Genomic DNA, 13,441 nt, shown 5'->3' with positions numbered 1-13,441 from the left:
GATCTTCTCTCACAGAAGGAATTTTAAAATGATCAGCTGAGAACTGAGTTGTTGAAGTTGACTGTGTACGTCTCTCTATTTTTTTAAGTTCACTCTCCTCTTGTGTCCTGTCTGGTGTAACTTCCTGTCTTTCTGTGTTTTCCTACCTGTTTTTGACACACTTTTTTTTTTAAATTGGGTCTGCTTTTGGTGTGTTTGGCTTACAACTAACAAAACCACCAGCGCACACACTGCTGAGTACATCGCCACCACTCAGTCGCTGTACTGCTAAACCTTTTAAGATACCAAACCCAAGTAGGACTAAGAAAGAGTGACACAATTCAAATTCAGTGAATATAAATGTATTGCTTGCACAGATGCGGACATACAGACAACATCCCCATAATAAAAATTGTCTAAATTGAAAATTGAAAATGTATTTTTATAATAGAAAAAAAACATTGCATAAGAAATAAAAATGGGAAATATTCACTTATTTCACTTTCATTTCACTTAAAAAAGGATTTTACATCAAGTCTTGTTCATGTATGCACACGTATTAGCAGCCAAGGACTGCTGAGGAGTTTTCTGCTCAGTGACTCGTACTAGCTGAACATGGACTGACAGGACATGCGGCGGCTGAACATGCACACAGGAGCAGGTAGAGCAGGGGCAGTAGCTGCAGGCGGAGAGAATAGTTTAGTGTTTGGAGAATGCTGCTGGGGTAATACATTACATTACATTACAGTCATTTAGCAGACGCTTTTATCCAAAGCGACTTACAGGAAGTGTATTCAACATAGGTATTCAAGAGAACTACTAGTCACCAGAAGTCATAAGTGCATCTCCTTTCTTAAACAAGCATCTTAAAGCATAAACCAGAGCAAAAGTATAGTGCAGAAGCAAATTACTACGAAAACAATAATTGGAACAGACTAATACGAATACAATAAGTGCTACAAACTACTACGAATAGGATAAGTGCAGTATACGAATACAATAAGTGCAGCGAACTAATATGAATGCAATAAGTGCAACAACTAATACAAATACAATAAGTGCTACGAGGAAGGCTCAGGGTAGTACTTCTTGAAGAGGTGAGTTTTCAGCCTGCGCCGAAAGATGGGCAGCGACTCTGCTGTCCTGACGTCGGTGGGGAGTTCATTCCACCACTGAGGGGCCAGGACAGAAAAAAGCTGTGACCGGGTGGATTGCCCGCAGGGACCTCTGAGCGACGGGGCAACCAATCGCCCCGAGGCAGCAGAGCGAAGTGGTCGGGCGGGGGTGTAGGGCTTGACCAAGGCCTGGAGATAGGAAGGAGCTGTTCCTTTCACTGCCCTGTAGGCTAGCACCAGAGTCTGTAACTGGATGCGAGCTCTTACAGGGAGCCAGTGTAGAGAACGGAGAAGGGAAGTTGTGTGGGAGAACTTGGGGCGATTGAACACCAGACGTGCTGCAGCTTTCTGGACAAGCTCCAGAGGTCTGATGGCCGACGCCGGGGCTCCGGCAAGTAGTGAGTTGCAGTAGTCCAGGCGGGAGATGACAAGAGCCTGGATGAGCACCTGCGCCGTCTCCTCAGTGAGGAAGGGGCGAATCCTCCTGATGTTGTAGAGGAGGAATCTGCAGGAGCGTGTGACCGATGCAATGTTTGCTGAGAACGACAGTTGGTCGTCCAGGGTCACACCCAGATTCCTCACAGTTGGCGTCACCACGGCATCATCAATGGTGATGGACAGGTCTCGGTGCGGGCAACCCTTCCCCGGGAGGAACAGTAGCTCGGTTTTGTCCAGGTTGAGCTTCAGGTGGTGTGTCGCCATCCACTTCGAGATGTCAGCCAAGCACGCAGCAATGCGTGCCTCCACTTGGGTGTCACCGGGAGGAAATGACAAGACCAGCTGGGTGTCATCGGCATAACAATGGTAAGAGAAGTCATGCGAGCGAATAACAGAACCCAGAGATGTTGTGTAGAGCGAGAAGAGAAGGGGGCCCAGAACTGAACCTTGTGGAACCCCCGTAGTCAGCATGCGTGGTTCCAACACGGCCCCCCTCCATGTCACCTGGTAGGATCGGCCTGTCAGGTAGGATGCAAACAGGGAGAGTGCAGAGCCTGAGACGCCCATCCCCTCGAGGGTGGAGAGGAGGATCTGGTGGTTCACCGTGTCAAACGCCGCTGACAGGTCCAGGAGAATCAGGACAGAGGAGAGAGAGTTCGCTCTCGCGGCGTGAAGCGACTCTGTCACCGCAAGGAGGGCCGTCTCTGACGAGTGACCCACCTTGAACCCGGACTGGTGGGGGTCCAAGAGGTTGTAATATCCTTTAATGCCTCCTCCCAATAAAAGCACGGACAGTCCAGGCTGCCCAGGGAGCCTCATATCGATTTTGAACGATATAGTGGATGTAACAAAAAAAGGGGAGTTGAAATTCAGTGCAATCAGCCACAATGGTGTGAATCAATGGCATTTAATCTGTGAAAGCAGCCTCAATGAATAGTCAGTATGGATCTCTTCTTCAGTGTGGAGGAAATGTGCAGCTAATTTGTGTGTGGTATGGGGCTCAGAGTACTAGTGGTAGTAGTAGTAGTAGTAGTAGTAGTAGTAGTAGTAGTAGTAGTAGTAGTAATGTGTATTTGGAGGGTATTGAGATACTTGTACATTGTTGAAATAATATTGAACTAGGTAATTTATCTCTTAGAAGTATCAGGAGTATACTGGGATTGTAGGAAGTTAGACACATGTCACTGTGGACAAACTTAAGGTTGAAAACTCATTCAAACCCACAAAACATTGTGTGCAAAAACATTTTGGACTAACAGCAAACATTTTTATAGCGGTGTAAATGAATGAATTTATTGTGTACACAAAAAGACAAAAAACTTCAGAGCATATCTATGACATCACTCCACCGTATTTTTGCATAGCAGAATGTTGTTGGATGCTATATAAATGCTATGAATGTCAAATACAGAACATATTAAGAGCAATGAGAAACATCTTAATTTAAAGTTTAAATTGTTAAACTGGAAGACAATTTATACACCTTAGAAAACATTCAAAATCATATTACAAGGTTTATTTACCCTTTTTTTGTGAGTGGATGTTGAAGTTGTTCATCAGTGGAGTTGGACAGAAGCAGAAGGTTCTTCAACATTTTCATAGGTCACTCTACCCTCCTGTGAAAAACAACACACTTGAGATTCTGAGATAAATGGAATACATAAAGCTCCATTATTCCTGCAGCCACCTGGATTAAAAACTATAGTCTGTTTACAGGACTGAGGCCTGTAACAAGAAGCAGGATTTGACCGCTTATCAGGACTGTGGCTGTTAGGGTTAGTTAAACCAGATAACCTAAAGATAACCTGGGTATGTTGAACTCACTTCGTGTTACATGCCTCTGATTATTCTTATTGTAAACAGTGAAAAACTTCAAGCACAAGAGTTTGATTATTTAGTTTTAAAACTCACAGCGTTGTCGTCCATCTGTGTTCTGTTTCCTGAAAAGACAAAAAAAGAGTTGACTTGAGTTTCCAATGTGTAAATCTTTTTTTATAAAAATGACATCTTCGAATGTTCTCACCTTTAGTTCTCTTCCATATGTGGACTGCCACAACAATTGTTATGAGGGTTCCTAAACCCAAATTTATGAACCTCCACCCATCTGGAAATACTAATAAAGACATTAAAAACATTTTGGCTGCAGATTTCTGTTGTATTTAAAATTGTATGTTGCAAATAGACAAATATATATGCTTTTTCCAATGTGAATATCTCCTCACACAGCCAAGTGTCGGTCTGACATTCATACTTTAGGCTTCTTAAAGAGACAGAGATGTAACATTTTGAGTCTCTACCTTGTTTTGTTGGACATGATGTATTGTTTCTCCCCACTGATGTGCTTCCTTTTGATTTTGTTGAGTAGGATATGAAATTACAAAACACACATCAGAATAAAATACCTGGTGTTCAACAAGAGATAAGAAACAATGTGATCTTAAAATGTAAAAGTCATAAAATACAAACAAACGCACCGGTTTTCTCACATGAGGACTGCGGGCCGACTTTACACAGCAGCGTTTCTCCACTCTTTTTATCTGTCACCTTACACTTCGGTAACTCATGAAAGTTAAGCTTCTGATTAAGAGGAGTAGTTGGAAATGTCACAGTGGCTGAACAGGTACGCTGTGATGTATCCACATCATTCTTATTACCCTCATACAGCCACTCTACTCTGTGTTCACACTTATCGTATATCAACACAGAGCAGACCAAGGAGACTGTATCAGTGCCATACATTTCATTCACTGGTGAAGAGAGAAAGACAACAAGAGAAACGTTGACTTAATAACAGTAATCTAAATTATAGTAATGTTTAAGTATATCAACAATTTGGACTGAAAACATTTAGATGAAAATACTCACTGTTGATCACAGACAGAACCACCCGAGCATCTGGATCTTCTTGTCGTTCTGATATAAACTGTCTGCAGGTGTAACGACCAGCATCTCTACCTGTGACATTTGTTATAACCAGAGAACAGTCTGCTGTCAAACCCAGTCTGTTGGATTTAGCTTTGGAAATAACATTGTCGTTGATCCTCCCAAGAATAACCAGCTCCTCTGCTGTTACACGAGGATAACGACTGTGAAGCCAAGTAGTACTGTTACATTTGACCTGATTTTTTATCACATTATTACAAGACAAAGTGACTTCATCTCCAGCTCTTGTGATGACAGAGGAGAGGGTTTGTCCACTTGCTGCTGTTAAAGATGAGAGAAAAATATAAAAAAAAACGAACTCTGATATGAAAATATTTTTTTCATTTATTTATATGTGGTGATGATGACATTAATAACAAACAATAAGCAAATGTCACTTTAACAAGAATCCACTTGACACACCGTGTTCAAAGCAAACACCAAACTTGTCTATTTCACTGAAATCAAGTTACTCAAATACTATAAGTAACATTTACTTTAGTCATGTATGTGTTTTATGTTCTTACCTGTAAACTGAAGCAGCAGCAGTATCACAAATAAAGTCATTCTAATCCATCTGATTTCAATCATCGTGCCTCTCTTTCTCTCTCTCTTGTTCTCACGCTCTCAACTGTCAAAGCTTCTGACCGAGTGCTTTTATTTAAGAGAGACACAGCATTTACTTCCTCTTATTAGTAAAAAGTCACTTCCTCGTCATGACTTTGAATCTTTTCCTACATTCATGCAGACGGATCAGCTTTTCATCTCTCTTAATGTCTTGTAAATATCTATTTATATATCAATATAGATATCTAAACAGTTCATCGAGAGAAGCTCAAGGTCAAAATGTGATCTTCTCTCACAGAAGGAATTTTAAAATGATCAGCTGAGAACTGAGTCGTTGAAGTTGACTGTGAACGTCTCTTCTCACCCACCCACCAAAACCACAGCACACTTCCTTTCCATTGTGGCATTTTGGAGTCAAAAACATCTGGTTTATATTCCTTTGAAATGGTTTCCTAATTTTCTGTGCAAAGGGATAGATTTGCATTTTAAGAACTAATTCAGAATGCATTTTAGAGTTCAGGAGGTCAGACTGAGGTGATATTATTTTACTGTCTGAAACATTAGAAACACTGATATGAGCCGATGAGAAGTTTTTGCCGTAAAGACATGAAAACAATTGATTTAACAGTTTTCAATCATTCAAAATGCTCATACTGTGGAAAAATTAGGAAGTGTTAGGGCCGTGAGAAATAATTGTTTACTCCTTGCAGTGTGTTGTTATTTTCTTCGAACTGAAGGGGAAGTGTGTTCATGAGAATGTGGGTAACAACAGAAACAGAGCTCTGGAGGTTTAACACTAGTGATGACAAGATAAGCATAATAACTCAGAGTGTTTGTTCCCACGATATATGATCATATTTATTCATTATAAAAAGGGATTTGTGGCATCTGAATAATGTTAAAAGATTTTTGCTAAATTGAGCTGGTGTGTAGAGTGTGAAAAGAGGAAGCCCAAGAATCGACCCTTGATGATCTCCACATCATTCTTTTGTGTTTTTTTCTGTTTTAAATGGACACAAAGTATTCTCTGTCTCGCTAATGGATTTGAACCAAATTGGGAAAGTGCCAGAAATCTCAACCCGAAACAACCTTGATCCTGCAGGAACACACTAAAAAACAATGACAGGTTACGTCTTTGCTGGACAGAAACAACCCTGAGAACACTTAAGGACAGCTTTTACATTTTGTATCCTTAATAATTTCACTACGCAGAATTTAAGAAATAATATCTCAATTTCAACTGCAAAATGCATTGTACAGTTATACAAAACACGATGCATGAGTCGTTATGAAGCACATTTTTTATCTACAGATTATATCATTCTCACACTCAATATTAGACACCTTTATGTGCTTAACAAAACAATACATTTTTCCTTCACTATCCAAGATCCCTCTATATGTGTTTTGTTCTGGCGACTGATTTAAAATAGCTTCTTTAGTTGAAAATCCTCTGCATGTAATGTCTCTCCTGCTCTCTAGAAAAAGACGTAACCCTCAGGTTGTTATGGCTGATGCCAGTATGCAGAACGCCGATGATGTGGCTCTATATGTGCCCAATCCCCAATGAATGTAACCCCCCCCAAAAAAAAAACCTTCTGTATTTGCAGGTATAATAACAGTCCCTCTAATAGCACATTTAATCTCCAAAGTTAATACAGTCATCTTTGTTGAAGTGTATTTCATGTATGCTATCTCCTACTAATAGGAACATCCACAGCAAACCATTATAGGCCAAAGCTGTCATACTCAACATGCTCTATTAATTGAAAAAGACATGTGTGGGAGTATTCTACCGAAGACGAAATTAAAAAAGGGCTGATGAAAAGGTCAAGAGAGACGAGGGTGTCAAGCCAGAAGGTTGATGAAGATATTATACATGTGCTTCCTGAATCTAAAAGGATGTCTATAAAATGTACTTTTAAAATGTTCTTTACGCTGAGGTTGTGCTTGTATGTTTCCATAGAATGAACACTGAAAAGTACATGTCAGTCACAAAAGAAAGATCTGCAATATATGAATGACGTACAAAAATATTACAATCCTTTTTTTTGTAAACCTAATAACAGAAAAATCTTCCAAACAACATGTTTTCTGAAACATTAACAGAGAATGAATAGTTGAGAGTGACAGGTTGTGTGTTCTACTCTGCTTTATGTTCAATTTTTATACTTTTTTATAAGACTCCGTTTAGACTTGTGCTTTTATTCTGTGTCTTTAATTAATACCCCAGACCACGCAGAGGTGCAATACTGCATGTTTCCTAACAACAACAACAACAACGCTTTTGACCTTGGAGAAAGGGCTGGGAATAAATCCAGCATTCCCTCCAGCAGGGAGGATGAATGGAGGTGAAGAGGGAAAGAAGGAATATCATCACTTGTCCTTAATTACAGCAGGTTAGTCTTACACGGGGCTTTGCTTTCCTGACCTCCACTGATGAGCACATTTAATAGTCTGTAATCCTGGCGGTGACAGGCTGCCATCCACAGTGCAACCTTTTTGTTAGCAATGCCCCCCCCCACACACTCCCCTACCCTACCCACAATGCTTCAGAGGGGGCTGCAGATATTCAAACTGATTGTTTTAATCAGCCAAAGGCTCGTTTTAAAAACATATTATGCGAATCCTTGTTCGACTTTGCATAATTTCATTTTGTGGGGGTAGATTGGAGCTGTTCTCTCCTGTGCTTGTCAATGTTCATTCTTATCAGGGTTTTTTTTGTGTTTTCCATGGGTCGGGGGAAATGGGCTGAAAATTCAGCCATCCATCAAAACATGGCATGATGAATATGGCTCCGTTTAGAGAATAATCAGTGATGAAAAGTTTTAAAATCTGTTAGTCATCTCTCTGCCTCACATTGCTTAGGTGACAAGGCCACTCTTTCTCCTTCTGAAGAGCCCTTTTGCAGTTTGCCATAGTGGTCATCTCTGTGTTTACTTTGGGTCCTACTCAGTACCTATAGCGTTCAAAATGTTTCATGTCAAAATCATGTTCATTTGGAAAGCTGCAGGAGGCTCCGGCAGCTTGACCCGGAATATATTGTTTTGCACAGGCTTTTGTTTTCTCCCAGGGAAGTCTCCTGTGCGCATATGGAATATAGAATTAGCCCTCACGCATAATTGGGCATAGTTTCATAGCGTTTCAGAGCCGAGACTGTGAGGAAGCCTGACCGGAGTGGCTAGTGAAGTGGTAGGAGGCAGACACGGGAAACATGGTTCAGAGAACAAAAGTTGTTTATTTACAAAAAGTGACCCTGTTACACGTGTGTGTATATATATGTATATATATATATATATATATACAAATATATATAAATAAAACAAAGACACAGTAAACTTGGCTTTACCAAATAAAACTCAACTCATGACAAAGGTTAACTAAACTAAATTAAATTAAATGTAATTTAACCTAACCTAACATCACGTGCACACAGCTACACACTGATGTCCCCTTTTTTTTTTTTTTTTTTTTTCCTAAGTGCCAAAGGCCTCTGCTTAAATAGAGCCTTCCATTAACAGCAGCTGGTTCGTACCATGTCTGCAGGTGAAACTTACCCCCTCAAACAGGCAAGTAACAATGACTATTTTACTACAAACCTTCCGATAGAAATCACTTATATAATTCACCATGTATATAGTAATACACTTGTAACCATGCATAAGAGATAATAGCTAAGCTAAATACATACATTTGCATTATCTACTCCCCCTTACTTGGTTTAACCCAATGACATCTCTGCTGATGTCATCCGGGGTATAAATATACGAAATGTTTAGGTACCTCCTCCTTTAAGACTGTGGAACACGTGGTGGGTATGGTACGTTATAAACCTAGATGATAAGCTATTGAACTGCAGAAATGAATCAATAAACAAAACTTAAACTTTACAATACCCGTCTGTGCTTTACTTTAACCAGTGATGTTGCAATATGATCTGTAATTAAATAAAATACAAAACACAAACCGGGACAGTTGGTGTCTGCAATAACAGATCATGATGACTATGGCTAAACAAACAATTGACAAGAATAGATGGATTGGTAACAACATGGCAGTGAAATATGGGGACAGATGGTGTGTTCTCACCCACTTTGTCACAGAGACCATAACCTATTTGTCACAACTTTGTAACCCAATTCATTTAAATATGTCTGTGTGGTTAATAACACATTTCTCAGTGGTGTGATGAACTCGGGACACATTTTGTTTTCTGTGTGAAGTGTTTTCAGTGTGTTTCCAACAAATCCTGATCTGCAGAAGAAACTGTAGAATATTGAATCAAAAGAACACGTTTGATGTGCACATAAGCACGGAGGGGTCTGTAGAAATTTTACAACCGTCTGATGTTGGTTGCACAACATGTAACTCGTGTGTGTGTGTTATTGTGGTTCGAAAGTGTGACATCGCTCCAGATAGAGTCTGCAGATGAATCAGATGTAGCGTACTACTAACTCATGACAGATACATTAATGCAATAACCACTGGTTGAAAAATCTGCATTATCAAGTTATTGTTACACACAGTTAACTAAATTTGCACATTTTACCAACTAATTCATGTTTGCACTAATTCATTTTTCTGGTCATGCAGCTATAACGGCATGTGCGATCTAAAGAATCCATTTCATCAAACAGATACTAGCTGTGTCCCAATCCAGCGGCTGCAGCCCACGGAGGACCCAGCCTTCGCTGCCTACGTGGGCCGGGTCCTCTGAATACCGTGAAGGCTGGACCGAGCGTTCCCCGAAATGAGACGGTCTGGTCCACAAATTATTTCTTGTTTGCGTCACCAGCTTTTCGCGCCCCCACCCTTTTGCCGCTCCCGTCTCCTAGCAACCAGGTGCGGTTGTCGTAAAAGAGTAACCGATCTTAACCGATCATTTTAACATAAGTGTGATCTGATCAGGTCCCTTGTTTTTAGTTTTAACACTTGTATCTGTAAATATTCACTTGAGTTAAAACCCAATAATTACATTTAAATGTGATTTCTCCCGCTGCTGCTCCACTAGTCGCCATGTCATTAAAAAAAATAAAAAAATCAACTTCACGGCACGCAATGCATCTTGGGATATGTTGGGCCGCGAAGGATCCATCAGAAGTAGGCTGCATTAGGAGTCTTTGAAATGGGACGGCCCCGTCGCGGCCGCTGTAACGTAATCGGTCTACAGACGCAGCCTCCGAAGGATGCAGCCGCTGGATTGGGACCCAGCTATTGTCTTTGGAACTCGATTCTGATCATCATGAATCTTACAATGTTATAAGAGTCCAATGCTTAAGCAAAGGAGTACTCATTTAATGAATATCATTAACAGTATGACCTTTTTTATTATCAGATTAAAATATACTGTAGAACAATTTTCACCCAAACAGTATTCAAATATTTTCAACACGGAAGTTTGAAATACACCAGAATTCTCCTTTAAGTAATAGAACATTTAAATCACCTAAACACAAAAAATGAATCTTATCACAGTATGTTATTCCCACTCGTGCATACTGATTCCCACATTGGATCATATTAGTAATTTCTTTTTTTATATCGACATTCAGAATAGTCCATCTCCTAAATATTAAATGTTAGTAAGTGTTTCTCAGTGTTTGAATCATGTTTCTATTGGCTGTAATATGACATGAACACAACATGCAATCTCTCCATTGGTTTTAATAGCTCCTTTGTTTCCAGTGCGTTGCATCACTGGTTTTGCTAAAAGGCCCAGATAGCAGGATCATTTCCATCCTGTATGTCATGAAATTAAAAAGCTAGAAGGCTTAAATGCTTTCCATTACAGAGCCGTCATGAATGATGTCAACCAGTGTGAACTTAAAAGAGGAACTGTAACCTCCCGTCAACCCCCAACACTAATTGAATATGTAGGCAATGAAAAAGTTTGCTTTTAAGCCTGATGCTGGGATAGGGTAAAATCAATGTGTGAGGGCAAGCTGTGAAAAAGCCCAATCACAGATCTGTAAGCACTGCAGCAGATCACTGGTGTTCAAATCCAATTAGACCTTTTTGAACACTGTCATTTTCAGCCAGAGGCTATTACACAAAATACTGTTCAATGGGATTCTTGCATGAAAAGGGATATAATGAAAGACGCATAAGTATGACACATACATGACAGTCAAAGATCAAACTGTGGCATTATTCCAATGACTTTGATGTTAAACGTATCTACTCTAGTGGATTGTTTTTTTATTAAAGGGCAGTAAAAATAATCATCTGGTTGCAGGGGAATGTACCCTTTGTTCATTGTTTAATGTGATAATCCTGCACATCAAACAAACTGATTAACGCTTAATTCCTTCCTATTGGAAAACAGGGTTGAAAACAATCTCTGAAATTATACCAAATTCTGGTTAAATAGTGATAGGAATTACAGCTCTTTGAAGCATAGCTTTTTTGTTATGTAAAAAGTAAAATGAATATAATATTCTGTGCCGGTCAACAAGCAATAAAAAAAAAAATCACTACTTCGCTGCACTTTCGTCTCCTGTCTGAAAACATAGACCTCTGTGAAGTCTCCCATAGGTTTCTGAAGAGTTGATTTGAAGATCAAAGTGGGTGGCTCCAGGATTCGTCACCTTGGCAGTGATGCCACAGCCTAAATCCCGGCTAATCCAAAAACAATTTCAACGATATGATAGGCTGAGGGAGATTGTGGTGAAATCTGGTTGATTAAACTTAAAGTCAACCACCCACTCAGCTGACAGCGTAGAAGCCAGAGAGACAGAGAGATTGTGGATGAATGAGAGCATAAAGAGTCTCCTTTTTTCCTCGGATTTGTTTCAACAAAGTGTGTGGATCCAGAACAAAGACATTTACATACAACAACACACAAGATAGAGAGTAAGTACATGTATTACTCAAAGCATCATGCACCAATAAGGAGTGTTCTGTTTCTGCAGCCAGATGGGAGTAGAGTGAAAATGGGTTGAGAGGGTGTCCAGAGTCATGTGGTATGGTAAGTGCCCAGTAAGTGATGTCTTTGTTATCGAGATCAGAGAGTTTGGGTGATTTTGGAAGCAGTGTGTGTGTGTAATACGGAACAATTTATTCTTATTCCAGTTGGACCATATAGTGAGAAAACAGGGATCAGTAGAGTATTATGGATATCATTTTGCTTTTGTATAGCAGTAACAGAAGCTGCTTTGTGGATGTCAGTGTGTGTCAAATCTGAGTTTATTGTCAAGTGTGATTCCAAGCTATTTGAAACCATCAACCTGCTCAGCTTTCTCAGCATTGATGCAAATGAGTAGCTGTTGGCACAGTGGGTTCTTTCTGCACAAACAGAGCTTGGCTTCTTCTTCTTCTTCTTCTGGAGCACGAGATCCAGTTGCTTCCAAACTCAAAGTTCCTCACAAAAACAATGATTCCAATCCTTTAATCCAAGACAAGCGCGCCTGTTCTCTTTGTGAGTGGGTGTCAGTCATCCGAGGTCCAGCACACTGCTGCATTTAAAGGGACGGTTTGATTGGATGATGAGCACCAGCTGTGCCAATCAACGCACCTGGCACTGCTTCCATCAGCCTTCCCTCTCCTCCTTCTCCCTGTGCTGCAGCTGACTGCCAACCATGCACAACTCCACAGTAACTTTTGTAAAAAAACAAAAACATTTCATAACATTTATCAAACTGTCACTATATCCTGACAGTAAGTAGCAAATGAGACCGTGATAAAATATAATTCAGGTTACACTGCCTCCGTTTAATGCTCCTTATTGCAGATTCCACCGCGCCCAATGAAAAATAACCAATCTGCTTGTGAATTTCGATCAAGCCTCGTAGCTATTATAGGAGAAAATCAGTGCATCGGTCTATTGGCCCGTGGGATTGGGCGCCATCTAGCTGTGAGGTTGTAGATTGCAACCAACTGAAACTTATTCGGTGTGCCATGCAGTTAGGAGAACTACTGTGGCTGATGCGAAATGGTGAAAAATGCAAATCTAGAGCCAGTGTTTGGTCTGTTGCTACTGGAGAAACATGGCAGGGACACATGGTTAAACCTACTAAGGTGACCCTCTCCGTATATAAACATAAACGCTCATTAGGTATGAAAACATGTTTCTAATTTTCAGCTGATTATCAACTAATGAAAAACATACTTCATAATATCATATTCCATTTTTGCCAAGAGATCTTCCTAAATGATACATTCCAGTTTATCAAAAATATTCAAGATTTATGTTGTATTCATATTATTATTTTTTTTAATTAGGTTGAAAAGGTTTTGATGGGTATGGTGGTCCGTTAGGGTCAGTTTTTGTTTTTTAATTACACTATGAAAGCCAATCCGCACCACCCGACTTTGTATAAAGGCGAAGCCGATAGGTGGTGCAAAAAGTTTGATTATCTGGGTAAATAAACTACCTGGATGGTCTTCATCAATGGGCCCGTATAGCAAGAATATTAGCGTTT

General features: G+C 40.0%; 1 long non-coding RNA gene across 1 annotated transcript; it reads right to left on the bottom strand.

Annotated features, from left to right (window-relative positions):
- Positions 1-3,068: 3,068 nt before the first annotated feature.
- LOC129106801 (uncharacterized) lies at positions 3,069-3,633 on the bottom strand. Its single transcript, XR_008531862.1, has 3 exons — positions 3,556-3,633; positions 3,444-3,472; positions 3,069-3,148 (listed from the first exon to the last, which is right to left on the bottom strand). It is a non-coding gene; the product is annotated as an uncharacterized LOC129106801 (long non-coding RNA).
- Between the last annotated feature and the right edge of the window lie 9,808 nt (positions 3,634-13,441).

The sequence above is a fragment of the Anoplopoma fimbria genome, chromosome 18 (assembly GCF_027596085.1).
Source record: "Anoplopoma fimbria isolate UVic2021 breed Golden Eagle Sablefish chromosome 18, Afim_UVic_2022, whole genome shotgun sequence".
In the NCBI taxonomy this organism is placed as follows: domain Eukaryota; kingdom Metazoa; phylum Chordata; class Actinopteri; order Perciformes; family Anoplopomatidae; genus Anoplopoma; species Anoplopoma fimbria.
This window is presented reverse-complemented; position numbering and strand designations above follow the sequence as displayed.